This window comes from Ornithodoros turicata, chromosome 8 (assembly GCF_037126465.1).
Source record: "Ornithodoros turicata isolate Travis chromosome 8, ASM3712646v1, whole genome shotgun sequence".
Lineage (NCBI taxonomy): Eukaryota > Metazoa > Arthropoda > Arachnida > Ixodida > Argasidae > Ornithodoros > Ornithodoros turicata.
Genome location: NC_088208.1, coordinates 16,067,253 through 16,086,576, shown reverse-complemented (window position 1 = coordinate 16,086,576; position 19,324 = coordinate 16,067,253). Strand labels below are relative to the sequence as shown.

The 19,324-nt window shown below is 48.4% G+C and overlaps 1 protein-coding gene across 3 annotated transcripts in view; it reads right to left on the bottom strand.

The window, feature by feature from the left end:
- The window catches only part of LOC135366533 (uncharacterized), a 133,417-nt gene that overhangs the window by 33,941 nt on the left and 80,152 nt on the right, over positions 1-19,324 (bottom strand). The gene's annotated exons all lie outside the window — the stretch shown is intronic.

Sequence of the window (19,324 nt, the reverse complement as noted above, 5' to 3'; positions counted from 1 at the left end):
GACAGCGAAACCTGGGAGGAAGGACACGACACGTGTGCTTTCTTTTTGTCTGGCCTGGGCGGTAAGTACACTCTTAAAAATGAACTTCGCCACATAGCACGCACCTAGCCAATCATCACCCCGAATGACAACCTTCTCGCCCTAGATTTGTTGAAAACGGTAGGAGGAGCCTATTTTGTGCCGTGCATAATGGGCCACAAAATAGGCTCCTCCTCCCGTTTTCAACAAATCAGGGGTGAGAACGTTGTCATTCGGGATGATGGTTGGCTAGGAGCGTGCTATGTGGTGAAGTTCATTTCTAAGAGTGTAGTTTTCAACGTGCTTCCCGGCTATGTAGCGCTGCGCTATCAATCGGGCGGCGTCCACGTGAGCACGGTGTATAGCGTGAATGTTGCACTTCAAACGGTAAGAACACTTTAAAAGCGACAGTCCGGTCCTGCAGATGGTATTCGGATTACGACTGCATTCGACTGTGCTCCATACGTATATCGTACACGTAAAACAGAAAGGATTCCCCATTTTAGAGAAAATCGGAAATAAAGGAAGACTAGAGTAGAGCACTAGAAGTGTAAGCATCATACCGAACAAGAACCACCCTCGATACCGAATACAACATCCGCATTCATTTTGCATGACAACAGCAAACCGAAATGCGCAGGGCAGAAACCCTACGGCGGTTCGCCCGGAGGAGGACACCATGACGTCACCCAGCACTGTCGTCTGCTTCGAATCCTGCATTCTCCCTTGTCGGAAGCCGCATGGTGTCAGCAGTGTGTTGCTTTCAGTGACCTCTCGCTTCGTTTGAACTGCGCAGCTTTGGAACGAGATATTTCGTACACATGCCCCTGACATCCCAAAGGTTACGGATATACCACAACTTGTGTGGTGATTTTGTTGCGGAGTTCCACTTTAAATCATATGGACAATCCACATCCGGTTTCTCCCTTAACTATAAAAGCGGAACTTCACGCTGACGTAGTTGTCGCTTCTGATTGGAGGAGAGAACCCTGCGTACGCCTTTTTGCGGCCAATAACGTATATTCGAACTGCCACAAAAAAAAAAAGCGTACGCCTTCCATTCTAGGTATTCCCTCCAATTCCCTTCCATTCCTCGCATTCTAGGTATTATGAGAGTTCTATGCTCCAAGAGTGCCTCCGAACTAGCAAAGGCCTCGGTAATACTCCACGTGTTATGTGGATGAAACGGCACAACTTAAGGCCTTAAATGGTACGGCCGTGAGGAAAGGCCCTAAGAGCATCCCATTTCTTTCTGCTTTCCAGAGAGTAAGTAATCTTGAGGAATTTTACAGCTTTTCAGCAGTTACAGAATTTTGCGAACTCTGTGCCTTTTATATGTATCTCCGTCCTCCCCGGGATACCCTTATCTGTTATCTCCACCCTTTGAGATATGGCCTCAATCTCCGTTCTCGTTTAAGGCCTCCGCGGTTTAATGCCTTAACTGTAACCCGTCTGACTTGAGCGTAATCCTCAAGTGCACTTACTTCGAAAACTCCAAAGTTCCAAAGACGCTGCGCAGGGCGCATCACACAAAGCATCCGTGGCACGCTCCAGAAGGAAAGCACCCGCGTGGAACGCCATTTTAAAAGCATACAGATAAAACGCAACACGGGAAACGAACGTCACTTTTATGTTCGTGTCTTTCCTTTCTCCCGACTAGCGGAAAAGATCCGGAATGCGGCAAAGAGAAGAAACGCCGTTTTCTGCAGGGAGAAACGGAAGTTAAAGACCAGAATAAATGGAACACGAGAAAAATGGGAAACACGTCAGTACAGGCACTCGTACAGTTCCGCAACGTATTATACAACACAAGAAGCCCAGCCGAGGAGTACAGAAAGTCTTATTGCAGCAATAATGGGGCTCGTTGAACTTATCTCTTTGCGGAACTGTTTATCTGGTAATGCTAAGGGAAGTGCCCACAGGACGCCGATATTTCGAACGGCGTCTCTGTTCGAAATATCGGAGGCTCTCGACCTGACCGATTCGCTCGATTTTCTACCCCTCTATGTTTATCTCGTAAGGCTTCTATGGAATATCGGAAAATTTGCTGTGCTTCCTGCACTTATTAAGAGTAAACGAGTCGTGTGCAGAATGTAGAAAGAGAGAGAGAGACAAGAAAACAAAATCGATACTTTGGCTGCTTCGATGCTACCAGCTGTTCCAGACTTAAATCAGGACGCAAATCACTCTCTCGAGATATTAGTAAGCTTTAGTACGTGCCTTCGTACGCGCCTTTGCGTACGCGAGGGATAGCGTACGACGCACTAAAACTTACTATTATGAGCCTCGAGTCTCAAAAGATGGCCGCAGCACCTCTGCCTTTCAGAAAGTGCACCAGGGTTCAAAGCGCCGGTGGCTTTTGCTGACCTCCCCGCGCCGCCAGCGCCATATCCTTATTGGGTGGTCGGCGGTCCAGCACAATGCATTCCGTGAGCGCACCAATGCTATCGAGCTATGCTATGGTCACGACCTACTAGATTATAGCGACCATGTCACAATCAGAAAACCCTATGAGGGGCCTGTCCGCACGATCCGCCAGGGGCGCTACTGATCGGCACAACACGGTTGGACGATGGAAATTTGAATTCTGAACGCGCAGAAGCGTGTGTACGACTACCGTAGCAGACGACAGCGATAGCCCCTATGAAAACGCGTAGAATGATGATGATAATCAACCTCAGAATGAAACATCTGTGGAACGTCCACCGCTTGTACAGAAATACTAAGCTAAGCTGAAGTACAAAGTATTGTAGAAGGTGAGGAAGCAATAACTGGGACGATCAGAAGCGCCACCGCTACCTTCCAAAAATGCGGCGCATAGAAGGGGTGCGCCTGACATGGTCGTTATAATCTAGCAGGTCGTGGCTATGGTTAGCGTGCTGGCCATGTCACGTTGAGACTGGGAGGTGCACGGGTTCGAATCCCAGTGTCGGCTGCGCTGTCTGGGGTTTTTCCTGGGTTTTCCTCAGACGCTTTCAGACACATGTCGGCACAGTTCCCTTAGAAGTCGGCCCAGGACGCACATTCCCCCAGGTTGTTAGTCGTGACGTTGCCCACCTCTTCGAGGCCGACAACGGCCAGGCTCGTTCAGCACCACCACCACCACCGGCTACATCTCGGTCTGTTACTGCCAATGGATACCGTAACCGTGCATCCACACGAGGGACATCCTCACGGAATATTCTATAGTGGAAGAAAAAGCTCACACTGCTCACAGAGCCGAAGTTCCTTCCCGTGTTATGTTGAGCATTCACACGGTATACGGAATATCGGGAGTGGCGTACGGCGCATTTAGCAGACGACACTTTGCAGACGACACCGTCAGCGTGTTTTCCTGTCGTCTGCTACGGAATATCTTGTGTCTGTGTAGCAGGATATTCCCCACGGTTAGCCGTGTATGTGAAGACACGACGTTGAGCGATCGAGCTCACGTGACAGTAGAAAGTTATGACGCTTTTCGCATCTTCCGCTTCTGGGGGAATGTCGCTCGTGTGAATACACGGTAAGATGCAGGGGAAGGACTTCAAATTATATATTCCTGTTCCTCCGTTCACTTCAAGTTCGTGCTTACCTATACAGTCAAACTCCTTTATAGCGAACACTTTTTTAACGAAAATACCACTACAGCAATTTTTTTTTGCGGTCCCGCTGGAGCCTATCTATAGGTCCAATAATAGACATCCTTTTTAACGAAAATACCTTTACTGCGAATTTTTTTCGCTGTCCCCTGAGTTTCGTTGTAAAGGAGTTTGACTGTACACTCTTAAAAATGAACTTCACCGCATAGCACGCTCCTCGCCAACCATAATCTCGAATGATATCGTTATCTGCCCTGATTTGTTGAAAACGGGAGGCGTACGCCTTTTTAGTGACACTTATGCTGTTCATAATTGTCACAGAAAAGGCGTACGCCTCCTCCTTTTTAACAAATCCGGGCAGATAACGATATCATTCGAGATTATGGTTGGCTATGAGCGTGCTATGCGGTGAAGTTCATTTCTAAGAGTGTACTTGTTTTCAGCGATTTTCCGTGCTCGATGTACGTGATGCATGTAGAACCGTATATATTAAATATATTCGGATCATAGCATCACAACAACTCGTTCTGCAGTTAAAACACGATCACACCAGCTCAAACAATCGTCCAACGTATACAGACGCGCGCCCTGTCTCCTTACCCGCATCTTCCACAACCACAGACGTACCATCGAAACGTAAGCTGGGATGTAGATATTGAACACGTCACCGCGCGAGGCGAGGGACAGATAAATGTTGGAAGAAATTTTCTCCCATATCTCCGTGGGCGTACACCTTCCCCCCCCGCCCCAACAGCAGTCATCCATTTCAGCTCCTGCTCCGGTCCGGAGCACCGCGGAGAACGCATGTCTCTACCTCGTCGCACTTTTGCTAGATACGATGTGTTTCTAAGCCCCTTTTTATATACGACTAGTCTCGACGGTTTTTCATAAAATGACAGACAGTAAAAAGTTGCATGCTAGGCGTTTTATTTGGTCTTCACATTCCCCTTTCGGTTACTTTTCTCCCGCATGTAGACAGCCTGGAATGTGTACCACGACCTATACTACAGGTTTTCCCGGCAATTTTAATCCAAGTGCCAGCTAAATTAATCCATGCCCCATAAAGTTTGCATGGCACATGGATTAAAATCAACGGGAAAACCTGTAGATTATGCCATAGATCGAGAAGTTACCCGTCAAAAAGAACTCGTTACGAGTTAAGTTACCGTGTGAAAAATGTAACTAAATTAATAACGAAGTTCTTCAGCCTCAAATGTAACTCGCAGTTACGGAGTTACTTAAAAAAACGAGTTACTTCCAAGTTACTTCGGACACAAAATAGAACTACACAGGTGCAACGCGTGTGAGCAGTTCAGTTAGACCTTGAGTTGCCTGCGGAGGAGTGCAACACGCTTCGATCGTTTTCATTTATGCCCAACAATTCAAAGCGATTTGCATCTTACTCCCTGCGGGCGCACAATGGTTCAGCTTCATTTCAATGGCAGCGGTTCTTACTTCCTGAATAGAATACTATCATTGACTGAATATCACGTTTTATGGCATAAAATGCCATGAAAGAACCGGAGAGAAAGCAAGAAAATTTATCCTGATTGGCTGACTCTTAGTTGTTACATCATATCGACGAGTAAGCAGGCCTTCTCTATTAAGATGGCGTTGGTCCTATCAGCACGATGCGCAGGGGGCGCTACGCATCGGGCAGCTTGCAAAGTGCTTCCAGGGGGGTGCAAACCCCCACCTCTCTCTCTCTCTTTCTTTTTCTTTCTTTGGAGGCGGACGTAAAACAACACAAATGTTGGCACAGTTCCCTGTGAAGTCTGCCCAGGACGCACGCCCCCCCCCCCCCCCCCCCGGGGTAGTCACGACGTTGCTTGCCCGAGTGTGGCTGACTAGGGCAAGCACTTCCGACACTACCGTCACCACCACTACCTGGTTGGCCTAACCGTGTTTGGACTTTCCATTTCCAGGAGTCTGAAGTGAAATAGTTGGAGGTTGTAGTACTTCAAGAGGGTCGTACAAGTTGCTACAAGTGGGTACAAGTTGTTTAGACGCGCCGTCTTCCGCGAGAGACGTTAAACACGGGGTGCCGCGTGATGAGCTTTCATCGCACGTTAAAGAACCCTCAGTTGGCAAAAGCAATCCACAGACCGACCGCTGTGGCGTCGCTCATGATGTCAGTTGTCTCGCGACGTAAACCCCCAATTATTATTATCAATTACGCGTAGGGATATATACCAAAGACGAAATCTACAAATCGAGAAATAAATCGTAGGATGAAACGAAAGAAATGTACGAGGATATGAACAAAAAAGGAACTCTGACAGATGATCAGCGCGTGCGCGCACGCACACCATAGAAACAGAACTTCATCCAATAGTACTCTAACAGCCAGTTAACATTTAGAATGATGTGGCTGTGAATATATTATTCCTTTCTGCCTTCAATCTTGGCGCTTGCGGTGTTGTTTCCGGGAAGATTTTTTTCTGAGCTTTCGTTTGTCCCATCCTACAGTTGGCAATACAACAAGATTTTTTTCTAAAGAATGTTGGTGAGCCGGTCCTTCATATTTGGAGAAGGGCCCCTTGATAACGTGGTCCGCCCCTGGGTGGGCCGTATCTTTGAACGCGCGGCCGATAACAAGGTCGTCGGGGCAGTACCGCTTGCGGTGCTGTTCCGGGAAGATCTTTTCCTGATCTTGGTGATATGCGCTGCACTGTTAAAACAGGACTTCACCGCATAGCACGCTCCTAACCAACCGTCATCCCGAATGATATTATTCTGTGCATTGATTTGTTGAAAATGAGAGGAGGCGCCTATCTGGGACAGATTATCTTGCCCCAGATAGGCGCCTCACCCCTGTTTTGAACAAATCATGACACAGAATGATATCATTCGGTATGACGGTTGGTCAAGGGCGTGCTATGTGGTGAAGTTCTGTTTTAACAGAGTGGTCCCCCTTCAAATCCGCGTATTGACCTTTCGCGGTGGAGGGAGGCGAAAGGGAGCCGGTCCTTCATATTTGGAGAAGGCCTCCTTGATAACGCGGTCCGCCCCTGGGTGGGCCGTGTCTTTGATGAACACGCGGCCGATAACAAGGTCGTCGGGGCAGTACCGCTTGCGGTGCTGTTCCGGGAAGATCTTTTCTTGATCTTGGTGTACGCCTGCTGGATGGTAATACACACGTTTGACATCGTTACATGTGTAAAGAGGCCTATACCTGCGATCCCAATGAAGGCTTCTGATGTTGAATTCCAATGGCAGATTCGGAGCGCCTCCGGAGCAAGTTTTGTTGCTCCGGCGAGAGCAAGTCTGTTCGATTGGCAATCAGTTATGGAGTCTTCCAATGGAGTTATGGAGGCTTTCCTGTCTCTGCTTCGCCAACATGGCCGCCTCGCAACGCGTCTTCGCCGTGACTAGTCTTTCGCGTCGGACGTTGGCGATTTTGTTTCATGAAGGAAGCGATAAGTCAGATGTTACAATGGCAACGTTAGAAGATTAGAAGGACCTCGATGTTGCAAAACATGGCGTTATAATACAGGGTGTTACCTATAAAAGTCTACCCGTGCCGCCATGCCGTATCCGCCAATTACTCAATGCAGGTGGCACATTGTGCGATCTTTATATAAAGCTCATATGGACATTTAATCTTGGTAAATTTCAAAGTGATTGAGTGCCGCAGCACGAAGTTATAACTCAAAAAGTGCAATTCCCATAGTCAAAACAAACAAGATGGCGGCGTTGAGAAGAGCGCTTGACATGCTGCTTCCCACAAACGTGTCGCATATCCTGCCAGCCGGATGAAACTGGAGTTTTCATTTCGCTTTCGTGTATAACTGTCGTATTTTGCTCAGAAGTAAGCAACGTGAGGAAGGAAAAATGCCGACGCATACTCAGCAGACGACATCCCTTTTGGGTGTCGTCTGCTAACTGAGAGGCGCCATCTTGGCTGTTTTGACTACGGGAACCCTCACGTTTTGCGCTATAACTTTGCGTTACGGTGCTCAATCACTTCGATATTTACCATGATGGAATGTCCTTATGAGTTTAATATGTAGGCAACAGATTGTACCGCCTGCATTGAGTAATTGGCGAGCACGGCATGCCGGCGCGGGCAGACTTTTATAGGGTAACACCCTGTAGAACATGAGTACCTCTTCTTCTTCTTCCTCCGTCTCCGGTCGTCATCCACGAAGGGAGATTGGCCAGGGCTAAACTCTAAGTTGGGCGCAAGTGTTCCAGTCGCAGATTCGGATCACTTGCTCTAGGCCTGATCAAGCCGCTCCATTGCCGAGTCTGCCACTTGCTCCGACTCCGCCATTGGAATTCAACATGAGGGATGTTTGGCATTGGCAGTTCCGCGGGACTGCCTGCCTAGCACTATAGTTGATCCCGCTCTTCGTTTTTAGGACGAGAGCAGTACTATATTTGAATTGTGATGCGGGCAAACTTTCGCTTGTCCTTGTCCTACAGTCGGCAATAAGACCTCCATAGGTAGCTCTCCTGCTCGATGACAATACACACCGTTTGACAGAGTGCGTCATTCGTATCTGTCCTGCTTGATGACAATACATATGTGTTTTCCATGCTTACGGCTTTTATAAAGCGTGGATTCGCTTTGTTGAAGTGTTGTACCTTGGTGCGAAAAGCCTGGTCTCCGTTGCTTGTGGTCTATCGCGTCCGATTGAGATTACGCGTGGTGTTCGGCAGGGCTGTCCCCTTTCTCCTGTATTGTACGCTGTTGCAATCAACCCACTCCTGGTTCGTTTAAGCTCCCTTCTTGTCCTCCCTAGATTGTCCAGTGGTTGCCCCGCTCCTGTTTTCGTGTATGCAGATGATATCTCTGTCATGCTACCAGGGAAGCTTGCCTTGAACCTGTGCTGAAGGCTTTCGACGCTTTTGGTAAAGTATCTGTCGCACAACTGAACCGGCCCAAGAGCGGTGCCTCTATATTAATGCGCAACCTTCCCGCGTTGCCATCTATGGCGTACCCCCCCCCCCCCCAAAAAAAAACAATCTCTCGTAAAAATCATCGATGTTATTTTCGATGGTAGTGGGGTATCTCGTGTAAACTGGCCTACAGTGCTTAAACGTTCCTCCGCTGTTTTCCGTGAACTCAAGTCCGTAGACCTGCCCCACACTTTCCGTGCCCGCTTACTGACCTCTTCGCTTGCTGGTACTACAGCAGTACAGACGTACAGCTTTTTATAAGATACCCGGGTTCCTCACGGCATGTGTGGACTTGGTCCATGATATTTTGGGCCAAGAATGCCCACAGCTACTTGATGAGGGCATCGATTTCATCCGGTTCCTGGCGACAGACTACCACCGTCACATTCGGGAAGCCGACGCCATCTACATCATCGTCATGATCGTTATTGCGATCGAGCTATAAAAAGCTGTACGTCTGTCACATGCAGTCATTCGAGTCACCATAACCCGCAACGCATTCCGTTTCCAGTGGGCTGGATCAGTCGAATGGGTCAGGAGGTAACAGCTGTATCTCACGCGTGATCGGGGCGGGTTGGGTGTGCCGACTATCACGGAGCAATGTCTGGCACTTCAGATCCGTGCTCTCTTTGAGGCGCTTCACAGTCCTGATCATCCACCGTGCGCTTTGGTGCACTATTTCCTCGGTCATGTTGTCCGATGGTTCACCGATATCAGTGACAGCCGTGCGAGAGCAGAAGTTCCTTCGCCCCTTTCCACAGTTTGCGTAGCTGCCGTGAGACGCGTACGCGAGATCACCACGGACGCTGACGGCTCTCTTTGGGAAGCCAGGGATTCCTACGACGCACTCATGGACGCGTTGCTGGTTCCCTTCCTGCCTGGTGCCGTGGGTGGTCCTTCTGGGAGCGCCTGGCGACGTATCACGCCTGGCTGGTTGGACGATCGTCGGGCGAGTCTCCAGTGGAAGCTGACTGCAGGCACTGTGAACGTTTACACCACTTCCATATCTGTCGCACGGATCACTGCCCGTCTTGTGGCAGAGCCCGGAGTAGTGCTCGGAGTCGCCGGAGCACTGCTTCCTTCAGTGTCAGATTCCGCTGCTCCTGTGGAGCAGAGTGGCGTTGTTTTCTGTCTTCCAAGAATAGAATGGGCCACTGTAAGGTACATGGAACCGTTGCCTATTGCGGCAAGGGATCGGAAACATTTGGCATGTCTGACTGCGGAAATAAATTTCCAAATTTGGATACGCCAGTGCCGGTTAGCCTTCGGTGGCCCCGACTGCGTTTTAAGGGCGAAACGCATTGGACGTTTTCTCAGCGTCAAAACGTCGCGCGTATGCGATGGCCTTGCACACGCGGCGAAGAAACGCCAGCGAGGCGACTACCCGAAACGCATGGGACGCGTACGGAGCGAGTGACGCGCGCCACTGTTGCTATATTCGTCGACCACGAATATCTGTTAGAACGTGCAGATGCTCTTCTTTCCTGTTGTTCCTGCGTTCCTTCATTCCTGATACCATTAAAATGTTCACGTAAATTTAGTGTGATGAATAATGTCCCAAAAATTTATGCGAGCTGCTGATACGCCACCTTGTCTGCCGCACGACGGCCATGGTTCTGTCTACTTCTCGGAAAACGCGCCCAGACGCGCGCGAATATCTGTAGTCGACAGATTCCGGCGTACGCCCTCCGCCCGCGTTGAAAAACTTGTTTTTACGAGGTCACACGCACGCCGAGCGCGCGCGCGTCCTGAAAACGTCGGAAAAACGCTCCATGCGTTTAGCCCTTTAGGCAGTTCGTCCTGGACAACGCGGGCGCTCATCACCAGGAAACACGCAGTGCTCGGTCCAGTCGGTTGCTCCCGTCGCGAGCTTTGCTCCCCTCGTATCTTCCGCTATGATCAGGGAGAGTGGAACATTCTGTTCTAGCCAGTTTGCTAGACTTGTACCGTCCTCCGTCGCGACTCTCCCGTATATCATGGACTGTTCGCATGGTATGGCCCGTACAAACAGCAATCTCACTTAGGAGCGTTCTTATCCTGCCATTCAGAATAGTGCGCTTTTACTGTTCCTGCTTGTATAAAGGAGCCTACCTCCATAGATGGCCCTCCTGCTCGATGACAATATACCCTTTTGCCTCGCTCCAGTCAGTAGAGCGGTGGGCAGGGGAATTATGTTGTTCCCGCCGTCTCCTTGGCCGTCGCTATCGCCGTCCTCAAAGTGTTATTTAGGAGCTGTCGGTGGCTGACGGGTCTACCTGCGTGCTGCCCGACGGTATTAGGCCGCTCTCTCGGGAACATTTTGCGACCATATATGACGCCTCGACCCCACCCACTGTCGAGGCCCGCTCTTTCTTCCCTTGTGCAAAGCACTTTGCTCTCAGTGCCGACCCTTTTACGCAAGCTGAGTACACGACTGCAGTCAAGGCCCAGCACAAAGGGGAAGTCTCTCGGCTCTCACGGACTTCCGGCTGATACGATAAATGTTTCTGAACACGGGCACTGGTCGACATTGTCCCGTACTTTGACTATTCTTTTGAATTGCTGTTTGCCGAGTGGCCTCTTGTGCTATGTTCCATGCGGGATAGCGTTATTATCCTGCTCTGCAAGGATGCGTCCCGTGGACTATTCTTTTGGAGTTTTCTGGCGCAAGGACTATTCTTTTGAATTGCTGCTTGCCGAGTGGCCTCTTGTGCTATGTTCCATGCGGGATAGCGTTATTATCCTGCTCTGCAAGGATGCGTCCCGTGGACTATTCTTTTGGAGTTTGGAGTTTTCTGGCGCAAGGACTATTCTTTTGAATTGCTGTTTGCCGAGTGGCCTCTTGTGCTATGTTCCATGCGGGATAGCGTTATTATCCTGCTCTGCAAGGATGCGTCCCGTGGACTATTCTTTTGGAGTTTGGAGTTTTCTGGCGCAAGGACTATTCTTTTGAATTGCTGTTTGCCGAGTGGCCTCTTGTGCCATGTTCCATGCGGGATAGCGTTATTATCCTGCTCTGCAAGGATGCGTCTCGTGGGCAGGATCGGAATGCTTAAAGACCGGTGTCTCTAGTCAATACCGACTGTAACATTATATTTCTAATGTGCTATTGCAGCGAATTTCTCCCATTCAAGGCATTGTCATTCCTCATGGGCAGGCCTGCGCTGTCCCTGGGCGGTCCCTGCAGCTCCATTCTTCTGCCTTACGTGACGCCCTTTATTAGGCTCATAGTCGCATTCAAACCGCAGTTTTGGCCTCTTTTAACTAAGAGAATGCTTCTGGCAGGGTCACCAAGGGTAAACCTACCAGACACTGCATGCTTTTGATTTTCCCGTTGCCATTATTGGCTGTATTAAAACTCTGTACGCCGGACCATAAACTTCTTTTGGTCTAAATGGGGGTCTGTCTGCCAGTTTTCCGTCTGGTACAAATATTACCTCTTAGAAGGTGTAACTGCTCCACCGTGCGCATACGCCTGCACTTTTAGAAAAAATGGCGGAGCAGTTAGACCTTTTAGAAGGTAAGAGTTGTCGCATATGTTTCGTCCAAAAGGTTTCAAAGTTCTACCTGCTACCTCACTCTGTGACACGAATGATAGGGTTACCGCTTCTGATTCGGGGAGCGACGGGGGCGTACGCCTTTTTGTAGCAATTTGGGTCGATGACAATTGCTTTTGCCACCCTGTTACACCCTTTATCAGACGCTATGTCGACCTAGGTGGTAACTATAGAAGTTACCACGTTTTCACACCCAATTCTTCGTTAGAAGTTGTGGGCCGATTCAATTTGCTCGAGTGGTGCGACAGGACGGTAATATTCCGCCTCTAGAATCGAATTGACATGAATCGAAGGTGACATGAGAGAGATTGTTTTAAACTGGAGGATGTACGCCTGTGAGAGGGACTGTCAGTGTATGTTTTTGTTTGCCTGTTGCGTTTGTCCCTTTGAGACGGCCCGGAATCTCAAGTATCCTGCGACGTCCCCCACGGTCCCCGTGGTTGTCATGCGGCCGCCGCCTCTCGCTGGCTGTGACATGATGATGGTGTGCTGACTTTTGTAGTGACTAGGTACCCAGCACGTTAGAAATAGGCTACTGACACTAATCTGATATGGCGCGGTAGGTCCGAACAAAGCCCCGGTCGTCGGGTTGTCCACACACAGGGAACATGGTGAGGATGTCGCACAGGGTTCCCACAAGAGCATAAGATTGCAGTGAGGCTGAATGGACTCCCTCTAACGCTACTAGCGTTCAGCAGTACGGAATAAAGCGATCGCTGTAACAGCGCCTGAGGCCAATGTAGCTATTTCTATAGCGTTTTCCAAAGAACAGCGTAACTTTATACGTTGCACAGTCTATAAACTGACCGCATAACAAAACAAGAATCAACTGTCATTTAGAATGACACCGTGCTCTTTCCTCCTTTCCTCATTCGTCGAAGATGGGAGGCATACTCCTTTTTGAGCATGTTACTTGTCACGTCACAAAAACGCGTATGTCCCCCTTTTTCCACAAATTAGAAGCGATAACTCTTATCATTCGGGGAGCGTGGCTGGCTCAGAGCCCCCTATATACGGTGAAGTTCTGCTTCTGTCTTCTTATTACTCCGTATTGGCGCCGCGAAGCAGCTGTGGCTATCAGCGGCGCACATAAATGGCCAGATGGAGAGAGGCCAGAAGGAAGGAGCGGGGACAGAGCGGTTAGTATGCGTACTGGGCCGACTTCAGGAGGACCGTGCCGACACTCGTCTGGTTTAACCGACACACGGAAAGCGCAGGGAAAACCTCAGACAGCGCAGTCGGTGGTAGGATTCGAACCCACACACCTCCTAATCTTTAGCATCACCTTGGCTACCACCAACGAGCAGACGCTTTTACCTACACTCTTAAAAATGAACTTCACCGCATAGCACGCTCCTAGCCAACCATCATCTCGAATGATATCGTTATCAGTCCTGATTTGTTGAAAATGGGAGGCGTACGCCTTTTTTGTGACACTTATGCTGTTCATAATTGTCACAAAAAAGGCGTACGCCTACCGTTTTCAACAAATCAGGGCAGATAACGATATCATTCGAGATGATGGTTGGCTAGGAGCGTGCTATGCGGTGAAGTTCATTTTTAAGAGTGTATACTCGGCCATGTCGCTGGTTAGTTCTGTTTCCAGACTGTGTTCTGTCTTCGGCAGTTCTGTATTTCGTGCGTGCGTTTCTTCGTGCGTTGGTTTTTCCCTCATTTACGTCCCCATTTTTTCCCCCCAAGCACGCTCGTCTTACACTTTCCCGGGAGAATCTAAATGGAGAAGGCAGTTGCTAGACGCCTTCCTTGCAAGCCCATGCAGGAAGTCTCATCAAAGTGTCATCTGCTTAAATGAGGCGCATCGCAGCTGATGCGGTGGAAAAGGAAACGGTGGTGGAGGAGGAGAGGAAAGAAGGTTTCCTTCGCGCCAGCCTTCGTTAAGTATGGAGGAGGAGGAGGAGATAGAAGGAAAAAGAAAAAGAAAAGAAGGAAGAAAAAGGCCTGTTCTGCACGCCGTCGTGGCGTTTTCAGAATACGCGTCGTGGTCCGTGACGTTGCTTCTCTCGCTTTGTGCGCGTTTGTATTTTGATGCGCTATTATCGTGTTACCGTGTATTCACACAAGCGGCATCCTCATGAAAGATTCTGGTGGAAGAAACAGCGAAAACACTGCTCATGGAGCCGAAGTTTCGCCCCGTGTTATGTTGAGCATTCGCACGGTGCGGAATATCGGGAGTGGCGTACTGCGCATTTAGCAGACGACACTTAGCAGACGACACTATCGGGTGTGACATACTGCACACTTAGCAGACGACACCTGCGTCTGCGTCATTTCCTGTCGTCTGCTACGGAATGTCTTGCGGCTGTGTCGCAGGATATTTCCCACGGTTAGCACTATACTTGAAGCAGACGACGATGTTTGAGCCCTCGTGATCACGTGACAGCAGAAAGCTATGACGTCTTTCGCATCTTCCGCCGTAATATTCTGGGGAATGTAGCTCGTGTGAATAATACACGGTTGAGACAACGCGTAAGGTGTCATGATCTTGACGTAGGTATTCGGTATTGATGAACATATTCGAATGTATCAGACTGGCAACAACATTCAGCATCCTACCCGGCTTTCGTAATAAGCAGGGAAAACTACAGAGGCCAGTCTCTACAAGCTTGGGCCAACGCCACCTAGATGCAGAAGGCCTGCTTATTGCCTCCTCTCCCTCCTTGGCTACGTGGACATATAAAGTCAGAATTCGTCTGCTACTGCGATTCGCCGTTCTGCGAATTCAAAAACTCGCAAATGATTGCTGCTATCTTGGAACCTGTAGACATGAATCTATAGACAAAAAAAAAAACGCAACACGTTTTACAGAAAATCAGTCATCAGAAAGATATGGGACCGTTCTGAGCTTTATTTTAAAGTTTTCCCATTTAGTACGCGAGGACGTTCAATCATATACTCGCAGACGACGGTGGTTCGTCTCCATGCTACGACCGCTGAAAGCTCGATCGTGATTGGCTACCGCCGTTGAAAACACGATCCTGAGTGGCTGACTATCAGTGGTTACGTCACGTCGATGAGTAAGCAGGCTTTCTCTATCTCGGTGGTGTTGACAGTGCCGTGTATTAGAAGGGAGTCCGGCCATTAGGAGGAGCCTAAAAAGAGGCTCGACCTGTCAATCAAACTTGGGCGTGTTTCATTGGTTGCCGTTTTCCATGGGGGCCGCCATGACACCAAAATTTCTCTAAAATTGAGGATAGGTCTTGGAGCGGCGTAGCGGGGATTTCTTGACAATTTTTTTTTTCAGAAACTACTCTAATTTTATTCCGTGAGTATACATCCTCTTGTAACAAGCTGCAAAATCGGCTTCAACTTTCGCTCCGCCATCATTGTTTACGCGACAATGCTATGTTTCGTTGCTACCGTTAGGCCTAGTGAAGACCGCGATCTCATGGAAATAGCACGAAAGACGGCACTGATGCGCAAGGTTACTTGTGTCAAGGTTACAATGTTACATTATATCATCGAATTCTATTTATACATACATTTTTCGGCATTTTGGATTTCATCTACTTACGTTATACGTGATTAAACGTTCATACCAGCAGCCGTCTGTTGCGAAGAAGCGGTTCTGACGCACTCCGGGATAACCAATTCTGCCAGCAACCATTCCTGCCAATTCTGAGTCTTCCCAACATGCATCTCTCCATGCAGATGGCGTTGATAAAAGCGGACGCAAAATCCGTCGTTTTGGTCTGTCACCGGTGATATCCATTTCAATCTAAATCAATCTAGTTTCTCCAAAATGGTGGCACCCAGTAAATAAGGGTGAGGTATAAGTACTGCATGGGCTGTAATAATAGAGAATTGTATTTCGCCCTGTCATTGGCTAGATACCTCAAAAAGTGGGTGGAGCCTCGGGTGTATGCAGGTCCCATAAATGGCCAGACCCCCTTTTACACGGCACTGTCGAGGGAACACGCGAGGCAAAAAAAGAAAATGGACGCACACACGCATACAACGATCCCAGGAAAAAAAAAACTTTCAGCAAGCGCGTTGGAACTCACTGCTGTGTCCGTCCACATTTGAGTAATGTTCTTGTTCAAATACCCTTCACTGAACGCTCAAAACAGCTTTCAATTGGTAATAATCACCAAGAAGCCCACGCTGTCGTGCTTTTGAGTCAATTGTGCGTGTCTTCTTTTCATTTCTTTTTTTTTCCCCGTCCGTCATAAAAGGTAAATATAAAGATAAAGATCCATAACTTTGCTACATTATCGATGGAATGAATTCCAGTAAGCTGATGTTAACGATATAGCTAGCTCCGACGAATAGATGAGGTATATGCATGCTCTTAGGCCACCCAGGCACACGATGGGTGCGACATGTGTATACGGGTGTGACTCCTCGTGACCTTTGCTTGCATGAGTGGATGTTTCAGGTGTGGCACAAATACCTAAACGGGGAAATGGCACGCACTGACCATGTATGGGTGTTGCGACAAGATGTATCGACCAATAGCGGCGAAGAAACAGGACACACGCGCGGCCAGCTAAGGATCACCGGTACACTACACCCCAGAACTTCACCGCATAACACGCCAACTAGCCAACCATCGTCCCGAATGACATCCTACTCTCCCAAGGTTCGTTGGGAACGGAAGGCGTATGCCTTTTTTGTGACGCTTGTGCATCTCAAATGTGCAACGGCAGGTCCTCTCTAGGGTAAAGTTTAGAGAAACCACGTGACCAAGTGTCTGGCGTGGCTAAAGCGGAATTTTTTACTAATTTTTTTTTTCGATTATTTCTGTTGCGATACTATGCATAGTTTTGTTGACACTGTGGTTATCCGTGGATGACTTCGTATTTCTGTAAAAACATAAGTGAGGTTCGTTTGGCAATTTTCGAAGTTCAATTGAACAAAATAAGTGTCCCGCAATTAAAAATTGCCCAAAAAAATCTTCCTCTATGGTGGCAAAAGTTTCCAGGGCGTAATTGCCGAAAGTCCCAGAGTCCACCGGCGAGTACGCCGCCATTTTTTTTAATTTAATTAATTAATTTTTTATCCGTTAATTTTTTATCACCATCGGTGAGACACCCTGTATACTGTATGCACTACACAGTATGATAACGTTATAGCTCCTGATATATATGAAAGCGCTGAGTGTACGCACTTCCGTGACAACTAACGTAATTGTCACAAAGCGGCGTACGCCTCTTCTGTTTTATTTTCTTTTTTTTATCAACAAATCAGGGGAGAGATCTACGCCATTAGGGATGATGATTCGATGAAGTGCTGCCTCAAGAGTGTGTGCTGTCTGTTGCACAGGCACGCAAACGCCCTATTAAGATATTTGCACATCTACCCCAACGTGTTCTGCCTCTCCACCTTCAACAAAAAAGGGAAAAGAAAACAAAGAAATATTGTATAAACGGCGTTAATTGGTGTTGAGCCTCCAAATAACATTCGAATAAAATCGCATATTTCACGCGCAAAAAAAAAGGAAAAAAAGAAAGGAAAGACGCAATACGCACATGGAGTCTGCATACACCCAGTCGCGCGGCAACCATCCCACTCAACGCAAAATCGCGGCGCTCCGACAAAGAACACACGTCTGCAGCTTCTCCTCATCACACCTTATTCACTCCAGCTTCAAAAACGAAGCAGGCTTTTCCGCCGCCTAGTCATTTACAGGAAAGCACGTAAGACCCATCGCGTCAGACCCAGCCAATGGAACGACGTGCCCAGATACGAGGATAAAGAAGAAAAATAAATAGCTAACCAAGTTGGATACCCAAGTACACAAACAGAATGGCTGTAACGCTTTCACCTTGCATAGTACACACGTAGAGAGAACGGCGGAGAAGAAGAAAAGAAAAAAAAAAGAAAGAGGGCTCTTTCTTTCGCAAGTAGCAATAAAAAGGAAACGATCCCCCTGGGGAGGGAAAAAGGGGAAAATTAAATCAAGCGTGCGCAGAATATAGGTATTGCATTAAAGACGTCCCTTGCTTTCCCTGGATGCACTCTATTTATTTATTTACGGGTTTTTCAAGTGCGTTGTTGTTTTTTTTCTTTTTTGTGTCCCCTTTCCGAAAGCACTAAAACCAGTTCCCTCCCTACCTGTTGATAGCCTCCTTGTAGAAATAGATTTTTATATAATACGGGGTGTATATTACGAGACAATGCCGCGCCTCAGTTACCCTTACACTATAACGACAGAACTTGACCGATTTGGGGAAAGCGCGGGGCATACGCTCCTTTGTGACACTGATAGGCAAGCGCTTCAGAGCACGAGTCGTAACGGTAACTTACTGCGCCGCGGTTAGCCTTCGTCGTCTTATGTGGTCAAGTTCTTTGTTCCGAGTTTGCGCCACGAAGCAACTGTAGCTATGAGACGCGTACGGGCGTTTACGTGTGGAGAGAGGACAGCAGGAAGGAGTGGGAAGCAGTGGGGTTAGTAGGCGTTGTGGGCCGACTTCGAGGGTAACCCAGGGAAGACTTCAGACAGCACAGGTGGCTGTAGGATTCCAACCCACCACCTACCTCGCTGTCTTCAGCACTACCTTGGCTACCACCAACGACGGAATGAGTTCACCCACCCGGCCGAGCCGCGTGATAAGATTCGTTTTTCAGCGAGCGTTTAAATGGGTAGGGACACTTACGTGGGTGTGGTTCATTACACATGGACGCATTGTACTGTACGCTAGAATACTGAGGAAACAATTATTATTCTTCTACGTGTCGCATTGAAGGAGTACAGAGGGCCATCCAAAAAAGTTTCAGATTAAGACATCTGATGAAAGTGTGTGTGTCATTATACCGAATAGCGCGAAAGGTTTTGATGTGTGCAATTTGTTTCCAAGAAAAAAACTCACATAAACATAGCTCCGCGCCTTCACCCTTACCTCGCCACTCCAGCTATAACGAGGATGAGGAGGTATGATGGCACGTCACCGATGACGGCATAAGGAGACTCGTTCTGGTTTGCCGGTCAGTGGGGGTCAGCGCATTGTCCCTTCGCCGCCGTAAACCTGTTTTGCCAGTTCTCCCGGAGAATTGGGGATAGAAGGAGCGGCCGAAGCATTACCGAGCAAGGAGAAAGGCTTTATCAGAACCACGAACAGCCGAGTAGCAGACGACAGCGGAGTAGCAGACAAAATTTCTCTAGGCCAATCAGCGAGCGTTCTCCTTATAGCGTCAGCGCAAGGTTCCAGGCAGATCACAGGCTGGTACTGCTCTTCACCACCGTTGCGCACGGTCGCTTTTTGCGGCGTATTTTAAATTCAATTTCTGCGATAATTATGACTCTGTGGCGTAAAGTACTTCGTATGG